Below are 18,168 nucleotides of genomic sequence, written 5' to 3'. Positions count from 1 at the left end.
GAAAATAGTATTGTTTGGTTGTTGTATTAAGTTAATGACAAAGGTGTAAAAGCACTGAGGGGTTGGATTAAATAAGTTCATACTTCTTCCTACTCCTTTTCGATCATGCAAAATTCAGACTTGTATGTGCTTGAAGATAGATTCTGTCCATTTAACCCTTTCATGCACAAATTATGAGAATCTTAATCAAATTTTTTTCCTGAGTGTTTTTATTCCTTTTTAGGCATGAAAAAAAACAATGCCATTGAAAATTTTCTTCTGAAAAATAAACAAAAAAATAAAATAAATAAAATAAAAATAGTTAAAAAAGAAACCCGTAAAAAAATAACGAAAAAAAATTCTTACGAGCATATTTTTCATGAAGTTGCAAAAATGTCCACTCAGCTGGACACCACATGTTTAATTTTTGACGCACAGAAACATGTATTTACTGATAAATTGTGTGAAAACTATGGGGAGGGCTTATGATTCTGGGGGTTTATGCTCAGGAGAGATCTACATAATGTTACCAATTCATGTCAGAAAAGATACGTAGTGTCTTAAAACTTTAATAAAGATATGTGTAAAAAAAAAATAAAAAAACAAAACAAAAACAAAAAAAAAGAAAGAAAAGAACAACAAAATCCATGAATATACAAGAGAACAGCTGTAGAATAGCTGTCCACTGGAGTGACCACTATGCATGAAAGGGTTAAATGTTAGTTAGTTTTTGTCTTAATTTGCTTTGTTTCGCTTTATTTTGTTTCTTTGCATGTACGAAATAAATAAATAAATAAAAATAAATGAAAATGAAACAGCAGATGGAGCTAGTGCTTGGTATTCATCTTAGAGATAAACATAAACACATTACCACAGGGACACACACATGGACAGGTGCACATGGATGGTACCACTGACACAGCCCATCGTTATCTGTGTCAGCGCACCGGCCTGACATCCATCCTGCACCTGGACAGGACACCAGCTCCATGTCTTAGACTGACTTTGGCTCAGAACCCACACCCTCGCCAAGCTGGCCAAGTGTGTCAGCCAAAAGCAACCCCCCCCCCCCCCCCACACACACACACACACACACACACACAGGCTAACGGAGGTATATGACACAGTGGTTCAATCCCCTACATCCACAGTAACCATCTCCTCATTTCCAATCCCTACTCTACGGCCAATCAGGGAGCTCCATGGCAGCTCCATTCTAATCAGCAGACTGTCTCAGAGCTTTTACTGTACCAGACTGTAGCTTACGGGAATCTGCTGGTGGCCTACAGGGTATTAGACGCTGATATGAGGCAGATTTTCCCACAGCGGAGGGGAAAAAGTATGGGGGCGGTCACCTGTAGGGCAGAGAAACAGGCGTGTACGTACAGCAGCTGCATGGTGGCAGATTTAAGGCTTGGACAGAGGATCAGAAATGCTCCAGTTTGACAACCTGTAACGGACTAGCTGCATTAAATGTTCAATAATCCAATAATCCTATCAACACACATAAATAATTGGTGTAAAATGCAGTTTGTCATCTTGTCATGGTCATCAGATATGACCCTATTTGGACGTTCAGAAGCTCTGTAGTTGCCGTGGAAACACTGTCATCTTCTCCAACATTGATTCACCAGTAAAACCCATGGAGTTGGATCAATGCCAGTGGATGGACACACTGGGTTTATGTTCAGTTAGTGATAGATTTGACAGAAAATGTCACTTTTTATTCAGTTTTTTCTGTTTCTGAAATAACAACCTTCAACTTTAATCTGAGCTTTTATGAACATCTGCCATACCATACCGTACCATACCGTACCATACCGTACCATACCATACCATACCATACCGTACCGTACCATACCATACCATACCATACCGTACCGTACCATACCATACCAACTTTATTTATAAAGCACTTTAAGAACTTTACAGCTGGCCAAAGTGCCATACATGAATCATAAAACAAGTGAATAAATAAGTAAATAAGTAAAAACAGTGATAATATAAGGTGCAAAGCAGGCTAAGAACAAATACAACCATCATAAAAACAAAGGCAAATTAAAATCTGGTAAAAAACAACATAACAAATCTAAAAAAAATCTCACTCATTGATTAAAAGCCAACAAGAAAAAGTGCGTTTTTAGATGTGATCTATATGATCAGTAAATTAAATATAGGGAAATACATGATTGTCACTGAAAAAACGCAAACCAAAGAAGATAATATTACAAAAAATGGTGATAAATCACTTAAAAAAGGTTAAATATAGAGCAAAAAATAATTTGGGAACTGCCACAAAAGTAGCACTGGGTCTTTATGGATTAATTATTTTACTAGAACTTATATAAAGATACGTACCTCAAACCTTAAATATGACGCAGACTGAACATAATAACCCTTTTGTGTTAAGAGTTGAAGGAACATGAGTATTCTTATTGAGGCTGTCTGCAGACAGGTTATAGACTTAATTTTCTTAATTATTTTATTGTACCACAGAGAGCATCACTGAAATGATTGTGACAAACCTACAACTTCTGTCTGTGGTTGAACAGGAGGGTTTGAAGAGCTTAATGCAGTGTTTTCCAACCTTGGGGTCGGGACCCCACGTAGGGTCGCCTGGAATTCAAATGGGGTCGCCTCAAATTTCCATCCATCCATCCATCCATCCATGCATCCATCCATGCATCCATCCATCATCTTCCACTTTATCTGGGGCCAGGTCGCGGAGGCATCAGTCTAAGCAGGGATGCCCAGACTTCCCTCTCCTCAGACTCCTCCTCCAGCTCTTCTGGGGGGACCCCGAGGCGTTTCCAGTCCAGCCCACAGACATAGTCTCTCCAACGTGTCCTGGGTCTTCCCCAAGGTCTCCTCCCAGCGGGACATGCCTGGAACACCTCCCCAGGGAGGCGTCCAGGAGGGATCTGAAACAGATGTCTGATCCACCTCAGCTGGCTCCTCTGGATGTGGAGGAGCAGCAGTTCTACTCCGAGCTCCTCCCTGGTGACTGAGCTCCTCCCCCTATCCCTAAGGGTGTGCCCAGCCACCCTGTGGAGGAAACTCATTTCGACCGCTTGTATCCAGGATCTTGTCCTTTCGGTCATGACCCAAAGCTCATGACCATAGGTGAGGGTCGGAACGTAGACTGACCGGTAAATCGAGAGCTTCGCCTTTTGGCTCAGCTCCTTCTTCACCACGACAGACCGATACAGCAACTGCATCACTGCAGACGCTGCACCGATCCGTCTGTCAATCTGACGCTCCATCCTTCCCTCACTCGTGAACAAGACCCTGAGATACTTAAACTCCTCCACTTGGGGCAAAGACTCCCCACCGACCCGGAGAGGGCAGACCACCTTTTTCCGGTCGAGAACCATGGCCTCGGATTTGGAGGTGCTGATCCTCATCCCACTCGCTTCACACTCAGCTGCAAACCGCCCCAGTGTACGCTGAAGGTCCAGGTTCGATGAGGCCAACAGGACAACATCATCCACAAAAAGCAGAGATTTCATCTCTGAAATTTCTAGTAACTGATAAAAATAAAAACTTACTAATAAAAAATATGTGGTGAGTTGACAGAGACAATCACAGACATAAAAGACATGAGAAACTGTGAAGCTGAAACTGAAACCCTGTGGTTCTGTTTATCTGTCAAATGTCCATTGTGGTCAGTTTCAGATGCTGCAGCTCTTTCATAATTCATAGTTTCAGTTCTTGTTTTATTAATTTATAAAGTATTAATTGTCCTCCTTGTAAATCACAGCTGGACTGACTGGACAGATCCTGACCAAGGAAAATCAAATTCTCCCTTTGTGCAGTAATCTACACCTGGCTTTTCTGCCTCCATCATAATAATATACATCATATAGACTAAATGTCAACTAAAATTAATGTTTATTTGCAACATAGTATAGCAAACTATTACATGATCAAAAACAAATTAATTTTAGCAAAAAAAAAGTCTCTGTTTTGAATGTCTGAAGTTGCCAGAAATTTCTGATGTTAAAATGGGGTCATGAGCCAGAAAAAGTTGGGAACACTGGGTTATAGACTTAATTTTCTTAATTATTTTGTTATATTACAAGGAGCATTGCTGAAATGATTGTGAAAGACCTACAACTTCTGTCTGTGGTTGAACAGGAGGGTTTGAAGAGTTAATGACACTTGATCATCACTACATTTCTCATTTCTCCAGTCTTGCAGTTTTCATGTTTGCAACTTAAGTTTTTTTTTAATTAACATGCTTTTTTATTTGCCTAAAGTCTTTGTCCTGTGTTTTGATCCTAATTAGTTGATCATAATCATGGTCAGCTAATTAAAGGCAAAATCCCCAAAACATTCAATGATCATGATATTTCAACTAGAAAGTATTGGTATCAGTAATACTATCTTTAGTGTATTTACTTGGTGTTGGATCAGTCGTTGCAGTATCGTCCACCCCTGGCGCTGCTGTCTGCTGGATGTTTCATGAGTTAGCGTGACTTTGACATGGCTTCTTCTTATTGGCTAAAGTACCGTATACCAGTAGCATTTAGATGTTCCAGGAAGCCACTCATTTCATTGTGGTGAAAAAGACATATCGAGAACCAAAACATGCAAAAGAGCTATAATCTATCACTGTAAACATCATGTCTGGTTTTCTTTTATTTTTTTTAAATGTCGTTTTGTGATTGAACGGTAATGCAGATGCAAGCATGGAAAGAATTCTCATGCGGTGCTTTTGTGTTCTGGCAGGAAGCCTCATCTCAGATTGAGACTAAAGTTTGCTGTCAGATGTCAACAAATTAACAGGTCTAGTGGTTTTTAAAATAGAATGAACGATAGAAATGACAAATTCAAGTGATCATTATCATAACCTCCATAATCAGAAGCTTGTTTGTCTTGTTACATTGCTCTGTCTATTTTTATTTTGCACAAAGTAAACAAAAATCCAACCCAAATGGATGTTCATGTCAATCACTGTACTCATATAATCAGCAAAACTCTGATTTATCTGTTTACTTTTCCTTATGTTCCATCCTGTTTCATTTCTTTTGTGCTTTGCTGTATGTCTTGCCTTTTATTTGTACTGTGTGATTCTAATTTTTGTAAAACGTATTATTGTAAATCCTAAATGGCTGGTTGTCAGAGCTTCAAACAATGATGACCTCTAATTATTATTGTCTTCACATATATAGTGTCTTCACATATATAAGTCTTTCTTGACTAAAACACATCCACATCCATAGTACGATTCTTTGCTGCTGACCTACATATGGCTTTGTCCAAACCACAAAACTTGGCAGGATAGTGGAAAATGACAATTTCTGTCACTAAGTTTTGCCCTATCAGATTGCACTGATGTTTTTCTAAATTCTGTGGTTTGTCAGGCTGTTTCTGCAGTTCCATGGACGCGTTCATGTTCCGGGAAGGGGATTCTGATTTAGTTTTTTACTGTATGTAGGTGGTAGTAGTTTTTAGCATGTTAGAGGTTAGTGCACTAGAAAAAAGGACATTTTCCAAACTGTTAAATTGCCGTTATAATTTGTGTCATGACAATGAATACACCTTATCTGAAGAGCTAAGAGAGTGTTTTATGAAATGCAGATGTAATTTTAATAACAGATATTTATATGGTTGCCGACAAGGGCCAAACATTCCAATGGCCCACTGCGTCTTAGTCTTAGAAAACAGCTGCAAGTACAGAAACGATGCAAATTCCTAAACTCAAACACAGTCTAAACCAGGTACAAAAAGAGGAACGTGGTGCAAATGAAAAAATGCACTGCAAGACACAAAAACGCATGCATAATCATCAAATGTTCTGCAAATAAAGAAACGTTTCAAACCAAGAAAACATCTGCACATGAAAAACGCTGCAGATCCAGTCAGTCCAACAGAAGTGTTCCAAACCCGTAGTATTCAGCTTTTCATGGTCATCAGATATGACCCATTTGGACGTTCAGAGGCTCCGTAGTTACCATGGAAACACCATCCTCTTCTACAACATTGATTCACCAGTAAAACACATGGAGTTGGATCAATGACAGTGGATGGAAACGGTTGTTTTTATCTTCAGTTAATGATATATTTTGTTGAAAAAGTCACTTTTTTTTGGTCATTTTTTCTGATTTCATTTAATGACTTTTGAAACAATTCTGAGCTTTTATGAAGATCTACATGATCAGTAAATTAAACGTAGGAAAATACCTGATTTTCACTGGAAAAATGCAAGTTGCAGAGGATATTTTTAGTTTTATTCATTTTTCACAGTGTAAAGTTGCTACTTTACAGTGTTACATGTACTCCATGTGTCTCCCCCTACTTCCCCCCTCTCTCCCTCTCCCCCAGTCTCTCTATATCTCTATCACTCTCTCTTTTCTCCTCCTTTACCCTCGCTCTTTAACCCCAGCTGGTCAAGGCAGATGGCCATCCTTCAGGTGTTAAAGGGAAGTTTTTCCTCACCGTTGTCACCAGTCACAAGTGTTTGCTCCTGGAGGATTCTGTTGAGTTTCTGTAAATTTGATTTGATTTTGATTGGATAAAGCACTTTGTGACTCTGTCTGTGAAAAGTGCTCTATAAATAAAATGTACTTACTTACTTATAATATTACAATAAATAGTGATAAATCACTTGGGAAAGACAAAAAAAAAAAAAAAATCCTTTGGAAAGTCTGACAACAATTGTTTTGGGTTAATATAGAAAGAGGTTCTTTGTGGTTATTTTAAGTGATGCCACCTGAACTTGGTAAATGACAAGTTGGGTAATTTATTGATAAATAGCGATGCATTTTACACTTTACGATAAGGGAGCCTTTAATCAGCTTTAGAATGAGTTACTGTAAGTGGTTTGACATGCTGACTGATAAAGACAGAACATAAATTAAACCAAACTCTTCTTTTCGCAGGTTGTATGTGACATAAGTCAGCTAGAAAGATTTCCTCCTCCCAGATTGTTTATAATATTTTTACAGCACAGAGAAGAACACTTTTCAGTTCCACAAAAACAAAAGCCAACAACAGAAAAAGTTCAGATAAACATCATTTTCCACAGTTCTTTTCCTTGGGTATCTTGTCAGCTGGTAGTGATCCCACAGTCTGAACTCGTGGCCACACTGAGGGGCCTCAGCATTCTTCACTGTAAATTACTGTGTTGAAGCTTAGACTATATATGGTGAAATGTTATTTTTATGACTGAAGCGTGATCATTTCAGTCTTTCAGTCCGTCTCTGCTTTTATGGATCTTTTCAACACGACTGAACATTTTCCCTGTTAGCTTGTTGAATGATGCTGAAATGTGCCGTGACATTAATCTGCACACTTCTCTACTATACAGTGAAAATTGAGATGCTTAGGAAAAGTCTCAAAAAGTTGTATAACCCCAGAAATCACCACTACACTCACATTAGATTGCAGCAGTTAAATGCCAGATGAAATTTCATGGGGCGGATAGTTCTCCTCTTTGCCTCGTGAAATAACAACAATAGAAAGAGGGATTTCAGTAAACCAGAGTCCAGTAATGCCTCTGCACATGGGCATATTTCTTCTGATATGAACCATTACTAGTTAATAAACTGACTGTGGGTGCCGGACTGCTTTCAGTTTAGCAACAAGAATTTCATCCTTGGTTTTGGTTACTTCATGCCTTCCTCTTTCTGGTCAGTTGTGGAAAATAAAGTGTAAAGTAGCATAAAATGGAAACACTCAGCTAAAGTGGAGGCTCTTCATATTTGCACTGTAAATAGATGTATTACTGTATTTAGAGCTGCAGCTATCAATTATTTTGTAACCGATTAATCTATAGTTTTCTTCGATTCAATTGGATTAAACGATAATTCGAATAGTCGAAAGAAAAAAAAGTAGAAATCTGAAAATGACAACTTGTCCTTTATTCCGGAACCAGCTGAAACAACAACCACAAAAAGTACAAAAGTAAAAGGATATATGAAAAACATCTATATCAAAATAATGATAACACTGGTCAACAGCAAATTTATTGTTGTTATTATTGTAAGTTTTCTGAGCTGATTTAGGATAATTTTGGTGTGCTGAATCCAAAAATCACATTCATTTTGCTCAATCAGGTCAACTTTCTGAACTATGCTACATATTAGCTTTTTAACATTTTTGCTTATATTTATGGGCATTTTCACATCATATGATACAAAATTCTTTCATATTTCTTGCAATAAACGAGTTGTGAAGATTTTACTTTTGCCAATTTATGATTAATGTTTTTTTTAATATTACAGGTGAATGAAATGGCTTCGACTAGAAGATCTTGCAAAAATAAGCCTGACATATTCTGCTACATCTGCGGTGAATACACCATTGTACCTAACAGGAATCAAGTGATCAAATGACTTTTTTCCTCTTAAAACCTATTTTGGGTGAGAACTATATAAAAAAACCAACTGATAAAGTAACGTAAATGTAATCAATTTTGTGAGAAGATCAAATTTTTCAAAATCAAATTAGCAAAAAAACCTGACCTGATTGAGAAAAACAGATGTCATTTTTGGATTTAGCGGTGCAAAATGGTCCGAATTCAATTGAAAAAACCTAGACAACTTGCAAAAAACATTTTTTTGTAACCCAGTGAAATAACAACAAGAACAACAGTATAAAAGTTATATATATATATATATATATATATATATATATATATATATATATATATATATATATATATATATATATATATATATATATATATATATATGTACTGCTGTCATGTGCCTCATAATAAGTGTCCATGTGAAACACAACAGCAGAACCAATGGCACTACAGAAGTAGGTGCATGTTAATGATTATGGTTCTGAATGTGCTACCTTGTGCCTGTTCTTTGGTGTCACATGGCTAATGCTATCAAACACAACTTTAGCTCTGAGGTAGCTGAAGGCTAATGTCAGCAGTTGTCTGACAGTTAATGAATTTATGGAAATATATTGTTTTATCTTGAAATATTTTATTTATATTTTATTCTATTTATTTGCACATCATAAACAGCAAGAGAAAATTTTTAAAATCAGTTTTCATGCCAGTAACCCCATTGTGCAGGAGAGGATAGAAGCCAAAAAAGGTTTATGTAAATACCTCCCCTGAAATAAACAATACACAGGAAAAAAAAAGAATTAAAAATACAATATAACTGAAATAATAATCTTAATTAAAAACAATAGAAATACAAATCAAATGATATACAGCCTTATATTTTTTTGTAAATAAGAGTCCTTTTCAGATGCCTTTTAAATAATGATAAAGACGATGTTGATTGAAGTTCAGGACGTAGATTATTCCATAAATCTGGTCCATGGTATTTAAGTGTGGCAGTAAGGAAGATCAAATTTACTAGAGTATCGTGTAGGATAATTGTGAATAACAGAAAACAACATAAAAAAGTTCTAGAAAACTTTAGGAAGGACATGAGTTAAGTGAACATATTTGTACATGAAGACACAGGTCTGGTAAACATTCACATCGAAAACTGAGAAAAGAGGAGCAGATGAGTCGAGTCTCTGAGAAAAGCTGATCATTCCCACAAATTTCTTTCACATTAGGAAAATCTTACTGAGTAAATATGGTCACGTCTCTGGATTTGAACTGTCAGTTGCTAATGACACTGGTCTACAAGTCAAATACTTCCAGAATAAAAGTAGTGAAATTTTAGCATGTGTGAGTCACTGACAAAGAAAAATCCAGTCCTAAATGCTGGTTGCATGAAGTTTCACAGATACAGTCTGGGGCCAAAGTGTGAAATTTGAGAATTAATGACAGAATTTGTTTAACTCTAAAGGAATATTAGTGTCACAGCTATCAGATCTACTTCACATGACAATACATTCACTTTACAGGTTCTATCAGTGGAACATTTATAAATCTATTATATAAATGTACATAAACCAGTATATATGTGTAAAACACTTTATCATATACCTGGAAAACATCAGCAAACCAGCACTTCGGTCATTTGTTTTCCAATGAATCTGATTAAAATACATAATATTTAGCACATTTAATTTCTGAATCAGATAATTCCTAAAAAAGTAGACCAGTGTGCATTGTTAACCAATGATATAATGAGTATAATATCTCACTGTAGTATATATAATATGCTGCTGTAATAGTATAGTATAAGTGTAATGAGTATTTCTTTTGTTTGTACAACTTGAATACAGGGGTATGGTGTTTCCTTTTGCTTGTTTGTGTATTTTTTTTTTAATCTTGAATATCAACATTTAAAAAAACCAAAAACAACAAAGAAAAAAACAAACAAAAAAAAAAAAACAAAGGAGTGGGATGAAGTGTAACTTATACATTCCCACCCCCTTACCACATCTTCCTCTACTGACCACAGTTCCACACCAACTTTAAAAAAATCTTACACATATCAGAAGAAATTCTGACCAAACCTGCACAAAATGCAAAGATGTTATACTACATATAAAAAATAAACTCTGAAGTATCTGTAGTAAGAATATGTCCTGTTTAACTGTCTTTACCCATTTTTTTTAATCTTCAAAAATGAATTCATAGTTCAGCATTTAATATGTTGAACTAATGCATGAAGTACACACACTGTGTAAACACAATGCAAGAAACAGACAAAAAAAAAAAAAAAAAAAAAAGAAAAATACACATGTCTTTCCTCTGGTGAGAACTTCCTGTTGTAAACATGTAGATCAGAGCTGTCAAACTCATTTTAGTTCAGTTCCATATTCAGCTAAATTTGATCTGCAGTGGGCTGGACCAGAAAAATAATAACAGAATAACCTCTAAATAATGACAACTCCAAATTTTTGTCTTTGTTTTAGTGTAAAAAAACAAACAAACATTAAATTCTGAAAATACTTACTTTTATAAACTATCCATAAAAAAAAAAAAACCCTGAAAAAACTGAAATTTAAATTAAAAAACGTTAGAAAATTTAGTGCAATTTTAACAATATTATTCCTCAACTTCTCATTTGTCCATGTGCATTCTGGATCAGATCTACAAAGACACTAAACACTGAGGAACAGGAAGAAAAAGTGTTAAAATTGTGCTGAATTTTCTTTAGTCATTTCAGGTTGTTCATATTTGTTCAGGTTATTCACATTTAATTGTTGCAGGATAGTTTGGAAATGTAAATATTTTCATAATTTAATGTTATTTTTTGCACTAAAACAAAGAAATTAAATGAAGTTGTTAATTCTAGATTTTTTTTTTTGGCTTAATTCAAGATTTTTTTTAACTTAACTGAAGATTTTTTTTTTTTTTTGGCTTGATTCAAGATTTTTTTTAAAACTTGATTGAAGATTTTTTTGGCTTAATTGAAGATTTTTTTTTTGGCTTAATTGAAGATTTTTTTTGGACTTAATTCAAGACTTTTTTAACTCAATTGAAGATTTTTTTTTTTTTTTTGCTTAATTGAAGATTTTTTTAAACTTAGTTGAAGATTTTTTCACCAGGGAGGAGCTCGGAGTAGAGCCGCTGCTCCTCTGCGTCGAGAGGGGCCAGCTGAGGTGGCTCGGGCATCTGTTTCGGATGCCTCCTGGACGCCTCCCTGGGGAGGTGTTCCGGGCATGTCCCACCGGGAGGAGACCTCGGGGAAGACCCAGGACACGTTGGAGAGACTATGTCTCTCGGCCGGCCTGGGAACGCCTCGGGGTCCCCCCGGAAGAGCTGGAGGAGGAGTCTGGGGAGAGGGAAGTCTGGGCATCCCTGCTTAGACTGTTACCCCCGCGACCCGGCCCCGGATAAGCGGAAGAAAATGGATGGATGGATGAAGATTTTTTTTGGCTGAATTCAAGATTTTTTTTTACTTAATTGAAGATTTTTTTGGCTTAATTAAAGATTTTTTTAAAACTTAATTGAAGATTTTTTTTGGCTGAATTCAAGATTTTTTTTTATTTAATTGAAGATTTTTTTTGGCTTAATTGAAGATTTGTTTTTTTTTTTTACTTAATTGAAGATTTTTTTTTTTGGCTTAATTCAAGATTTTTTTTACCTAATTGAAGATTTTTTTTTGGCTTAATTTGAGATTTTTTTTGGCTTAATTGAATTTTTTTTTCACTTAATTGAAGCCTTTTTTTCTGGCTTAATTCAAGATTTTTTTCTTAATTCAAGCTAAATTTTTTGCTTAATTCAATTCAAGACTGTGGAATTTTTGCACTTGGCAAAAACATCCCAGGGGCTGAACTGGACCCTTTGGCGGGCTGCATTTTGCCCCCGGCCCGCATGTTTGACACCCCTGCTGTAGATGGATGGAACGCCAAACGACAAGAAAAACAGTGAAGCCTCCCCAGTGCCAGCTCTGCTTTACTCGGAGGTGAAAGGAATTACAGTTCTGTGATGTAAACGTGGCACCAGGAGCCCCCCCCACCCCTCGCCACAACCCCCTCCCCACTCCTCCACACACACATGCACACACACACTCGGCCCCTCTCCTCCCCCTCCCTCTCCTCCCCCTCCTCCTCCTTCTCCTCCTCCTCCTCCTCCTCCTTCTTCCTGCCAAAGCCAACAGGACCACTCAGGCCCCAGGGGCAACTTGTGTGGCACACAAACCCCTCCCTGACCCCCCCACCCCCATCCTGCTCTTCGTGTTGCCTTCACATGTAGTCAGTAGAGCCTTTTTTTAAATAAACATTCGGCTCCTTATTCGCTGTACATGACATACAGTATTTACTCTCCTCACTGTAAGCCTGGGTGTCAAATATACTTAAAGAAATTCATTAGAATGCACTTTAAACTATAAGTCTGATGACATTATTAGAAGGGATGCACTGATGCCACTTTTTTCCAAATCGAGTACAAGTACAAGTACTTACATGTGAGTACTTGCCAATACCAAGTACCAATACGAGTACCTAATAATCCCATTCCAGTTGTTAGTTCCTTTTGTAAATGTGCTTTATTGTCGTTGTCATTAGTCTGACTGGAACAAAGTGCTGCTACTGACATTTAATGTGTTGGAATGAGCGTTTGTCAATTAATCCACCAGGGGGCGCCGCTCTGAATTAACCATACTGGACAAATACGAAGAAGAGTTAATTTTTTTGAGAAGAAGAAAGTCAGTAATAACAAACATGGAGACGACAGAGGTAACACTACTGTGATACTAATGCTGATATTGCTGAGGGTAGTTGTCCTAAATGTGTCAGTAGTTTTTCTCAAACTCATACAGTGGCTCTTTGAACAGATCCTCTACCTCCACGGTTCCGCTGGTATTCTCCGTCTGGGTACACATCCACGAGCACCTGGAAAACGGATGGAATGTACGCAGAGGACGGACAGAACGCTGCGTCTGTATCCGTCTGTGTCTGTAACGTTACTTTTGTCACCGTCATTTATGTCGTTAAATCTCCACACTGCTGACATTACTCCTCCGTGCGTACCTGCTGCACTTAACTGCAAATGTCACGCTACCATAAGTGGTATCGATGCGGTTGTATTGGAGTACTTTTACAAGTACGAGTACAAGTACACACACTGAGCATTGGACCTGATACCTGACAGTGGTATCGGTATCGGTGAATCCCTAATTCCACTGGTCTACAAGGAAAATGCTCCCAGAATAAAAGTAATGAAATTTTACCACATGAGACTCACTGATAAAGAAAAATCAAGTCAAAAATGCTGGTTGGCTGAACTTTCCAAGATACAGCCTCGGGTCAAAATGTGAAATTCAAGAATTAAGGAGAGAATGAGTTTGACTCAAAAGGAATATTTGTCTCAGAGCTACAAGATCTACTTCAAAACACTGTCTGCACATTAGAATACATTCACTTTACAGGTTCTATTTAGTGGAAGATTTATAAAACTATTATATAAATGTACATAAACCAATATATATGTGGAATAACACTTAATCATATACCTTGAAAACATCAGCAAACCAACACTTTTGTCATTTATTTTCCAATTAATCTTATTAAAAATACATAACATTTAGCACATTTAATGTCCAAAGCAAATCATTTCTAAAAACTTGTAGACCAGTGTTACTAGAAAATATTAAGTATAGTCAACTCATTTGTAGATAGAGTTGATTGTGTGAATAAATTTAAGTTAAATGGATTTCAATTAATGCATTTTTGTTTTGACCACACCCTTTTTTCTTTAGACTGTAAATTGTCGCGTGCCCATGCATGTCTGCACATGTCAGTCTCAGTGCTGTCGGTCAAAGAGTAGCTGCTGTTTGAGTTTGGGTGCTTATCATACAAGATAGAAATCAAAAAGTTCTAAGCGGCTGTAAGTGTTCTGTTTTATTATCCACCAGTTCCACTGACCTGTTCCATGGATATTTTCTCACAGCTAGGTGTCCGTTTGCTGACTTGCTACTTTCGTCAGCAGTCATTTCATGAGTGTTCAACAGCATCAGACTAGGTAAACAAATGCTTCCTGTTACTTGTGTTTTTCTGTTTTAGTTAGAGTTGACAGATGATTAGTAATAACCATGAAAAAAGGATTTCCAAGTAGTATTTAATCCAGCCCAGACTGTTTGCATCTCCACTTAGGGATGACTAGTCTGTACCTTAAAACTTTTATTACCATCCAACAACCCCCTGACCAGGAAGTGGGAAGAACAAGAAAGATAAACACAGATCACAGCGTGTTCTGAGACACACACACACACACACACACTCGCACACACACAGACGCACACTTCTACACACACATATGGAGCTGGTTCACACGGAACAGAACAAATAAGCGTGACAGTTTAGGGAGAGGTAAGGGGATTTTTAGGAGCATGTGATGACGTTAAGGTACATGAAACTCTATACACAAGACAAAATATCAGGTTAAAACATACATTAACGTGTAAGATGAACGACACCGGTAAGATTTTGGATTAAACGAACCCAGAAGTGGAAAAAGTCCACATGTTCTTTACTCCAGCAGACGTACAGATGCTGGTGTATAAAAGGTGTAAGTACTGACTGAAGCAGAGCTACAGCTATAGAGGATTTTTTAGAATCCTTTAACCTACTGATTCTTTGATTACCTCCGCCAAGGAGGTTATGTTTTTGCCAGGGTTTGTTTGTTTGTTTGTTTGTCTGTCCGTTAGTGTGCAACATAACTCAAAAAGTTATGGACAGATTTGGATGAAATTTTCAGGGTTTGTTGGAAATGGGATAAGGAAGAAATGATTAAATTTTGGTGGTGATCGGGGGTGGGGGGCCCACGGGGGGCGCCACTGATCAGCCTTGGCGGAGGTCTGCGCTCTCCGAGTGCTTCTAGTTTGATTTGATTTGATTAACACATCACAACACCACCTCGCCGATAAGTGGGGGGTTAAACATGACAAATTAGTGGGGCCCAGCATTTGTGGGGGGCCCATAGAGCAGTGGAGGGGGTCCAGTAGATACAGGCTAGAAGTTGCGAAAATTTCGTGTAAGCTCTGCTGTGTAACAGAAGCATAGAAGGCAGGAGTCTGACACTGAAAGTATGTTAAGTTTCAGTTTGGTTTTCATGCCAGCATAAGGGAGGTAATGTATGGACTGCACCCCTACATACATCCCCCTCCCCCACTAACCCTAACCCTAACCCTAACCCTAACCCTAACCCAAGATATGAATTTTATAAAAGGGTCCAGGTTTACCTTTCATGGGGCCCACAGTTGGTAGTGGTGCCCCTGCCCCCTCCAACACACACTCACTGCACTACAGAGCTCCATTATGCCGCGTTTCCACCTCGTGGAACCGGCTCGGCTCGGCTCGGCTCGGTATTCCTGGAGACCGTTTCCATTACAGGACACTACCCACTTTACAGTACCTGGACGTCATAGTGATGCGGCGCGTTATTTCCATGTCGTCTGCTCAGAGAGTTGCTGAAAACTCGCTCGTTGCGTGTCGTCTTGTCTGAATTTTTACGTCGGCCACCAAAGACTGAATCTCCTCGACCGATCATGGTGTAGTTTTGGGCTGTTATCATGTGGATTAATGTACCGCTATTATACTGTAAACTTCCGCATCTGTTTTTTGTAAAATGTCGGGTCACAGAGAAAACTGTCTGACCAATCAGTGGTCTGCAGTGTTTATACGTCACAGTTTAGTATCGCTTGGAACCTCGGCGGAGGTGATACCAAAAAACTAGTACTGGGTACCAGATTCCAGGTCCTTTTTTGTAATGGAAATCCATAAAGGCCGAGCCGAGCCGAGTCGAGTGGAGTCGAGTCAAGCTGGTACCATGCAGTGGAAATGCGGCATTAGTGACAGGATGAAGCACCTGAAGTGTGAGAAGCATCACAGCTCTGTCCTTCCTGCAGCTGTCAGGATACACAACAGGAACTGCTCCAAATAATTCTGTGCAATAAACTGTGCAGTAAACCATATCTCTGTCCAACCTGTGGCATGATCAGATGGCATGATTTGTCCTTATTTTTGATTTTGCACTTCTTTTGCTCTTGTTTGCTTTCTTACTTTTGCTGCTGTAAACCAGGAATTTCCCCTTGTGGGACTAATAAGGACATATCTCATCTCATCTCATCTCATCTCATCTCATCTCATCTCATCTCATCTCATCTTATATCTGAAACAACAACCACAAAAAGTATAAAAGTAAAAGGATAAATGAAAAATATCCATATAGAAATAATGACAACAATATAAAAGTATATCTAAGAATATCCATAGATAAAAACAACACCAAACTGGTCCAGTGACATCTCCAAACATTTGTGCACTGCAGTCACATTCACACCTACATGTGATCCACATAGACCAGTTCACCTGTTAAAGTGTCTGGATGGTGGGATCCACTCCTGGACCGTCCTCCTCATCGTCCTTTTGTTTTTTCTTTCCCTCTTTTATCTTTTCCATCATTTTCTTGCTATTTTCTTTGTGTGTAACATTCACAGGTGAATACACGACACCATCTTTTCTACCTGATACTATTTCTATTTATTCTAGTTATCAGTCTTGATGCCATGAAGGTGTGCAATGATGGACAATAAAAATAATCAATAATTCTCCTGTAATGCATTAAAACTAAAACCATGAGCCTATTTTGAAAATGAAATGAGAAGAAAACTAATATTTGTGTTAAAATCAGAATCAGGATCAAAATCAGGATGGTGTTTATTGTAAGTAAACAGGGCTCACATCAGAAGGAATTTGCTTCAGTGCTTTGGTGCATACATGGAACATGGAGTAAGGAAGAAGCATGCAGTAAAAAATAAAATAAAATAAAATAAAATAAACAAGTAAGGTAGAGAATAAACAAGTAAGATAAATTTTCAAAATATACAATGTATGATATACAGTGTGGACAAAAGCAATGGGTTGTGTGAGACTATATGCAAGTATAGTATGAATAATGCAAGTTAAAGTAAAGAACTGTCAGAGAAGTAGATACATGATGTAGCGTAATGTCATGTAGATACATGACATTACGCTTAAATACAGTGAATAAAGAGCGTCAACTGTGAGGCATTTCTATGGAAGCCAAGAACAGCCGTGGCTTAACATATTATTTTATGGTTGTTATCTCACGATAATGAATTAATTTATTTCTTAATTTCTTAATAGAAGATGACAGAAACTGGTCTGTGGTGATCTATAAAATTAAAACAAACAAACAAACAAAAAAACCCAAAACAGGTTAATGTAGTCATACTTGTTAGCAGCTGCAAAAAAAAGCTGTTCCTTTTTAACTGTAAATACAAAAGGGTTGTCATAGTTCCAGTTTCTTTAATAGCCACATCTGCTTTTGAGTGGATGACTGTAATGCACTGTACTGCACCACTAAGCATGACGTACATACGACACATACGACACAAAGCACTACTGGGGGAATAAATAAATACTTGATTAAACGTTACACAACACATCCTGTTAAATTAACGTTAGCCTACATAAGCCAGTGTAGAAAAACCTGACTGGTGTCTGTCAGTTCGATAACGTTTGCGATTCTGACAGTAAAGTGTCCAGGAGCATTCTTTGAGTAATAGCAAGTAGCTAACACTACGTTAGCTGAAGCAACCAGATAGATGTTAGTTGGTAACTTGGTCAAACTCTCATCTGTTCAGACTAACTAACCTAACCGGGAAAAACTAACCTGTCTTACGACGGTCTAAACCCAGCTCATGTTCCCTATTAGTGGGTGAACAATCCAATGCTTGGTGAATTCTGCTTCACAATGATAGGAAGAGCCGACATCGAAGGATCAAAAAGCGACGTCATTATGAACGCTTGGCCCGAGCCCTTGAACCTTAAACACCCTGTAAA

The 18,168-nt window shown here is 37.7% G+C and overlaps 1 long non-coding RNA gene across 1 annotated transcript; it reads right to left on the bottom strand.

The window, feature by feature from the left end:
• Nucleotides 1-1,867: 1,867 nt before the first annotated feature.
• LOC115410405 (uncharacterized) lies at nucleotides 1,868-18,135 on the bottom strand. The gene is made up of 7 exons (XR_003934092.1): nucleotides 17,980-18,135; nucleotides 13,834-13,838; nucleotides 12,615-12,624; nucleotides 9,804-9,813; nucleotides 8,283-8,292; nucleotides 3,048-3,049; nucleotides 1,868-1,878 (listed from the first exon to the last, which is right to left on the bottom strand). It is a non-coding gene; the product is annotated as an uncharacterized LOC115410405 (long non-coding RNA).
• Between the last annotated feature and the right edge of the window lie 33 nt (nucleotides 18,136-18,168).

This window comes from Sphaeramia orbicularis, chromosome 19 (genome assembly GCF_902148855.1).
Source record: "Sphaeramia orbicularis chromosome 19, fSphaOr1.1, whole genome shotgun sequence".
In the NCBI taxonomy this organism is placed as follows: domain Eukaryota; kingdom Metazoa; phylum Chordata; class Actinopteri; order Kurtiformes; family Apogonidae; genus Sphaeramia; species Sphaeramia orbicularis.
This window is presented reverse-complemented; position numbering and strand designations above follow the sequence as displayed.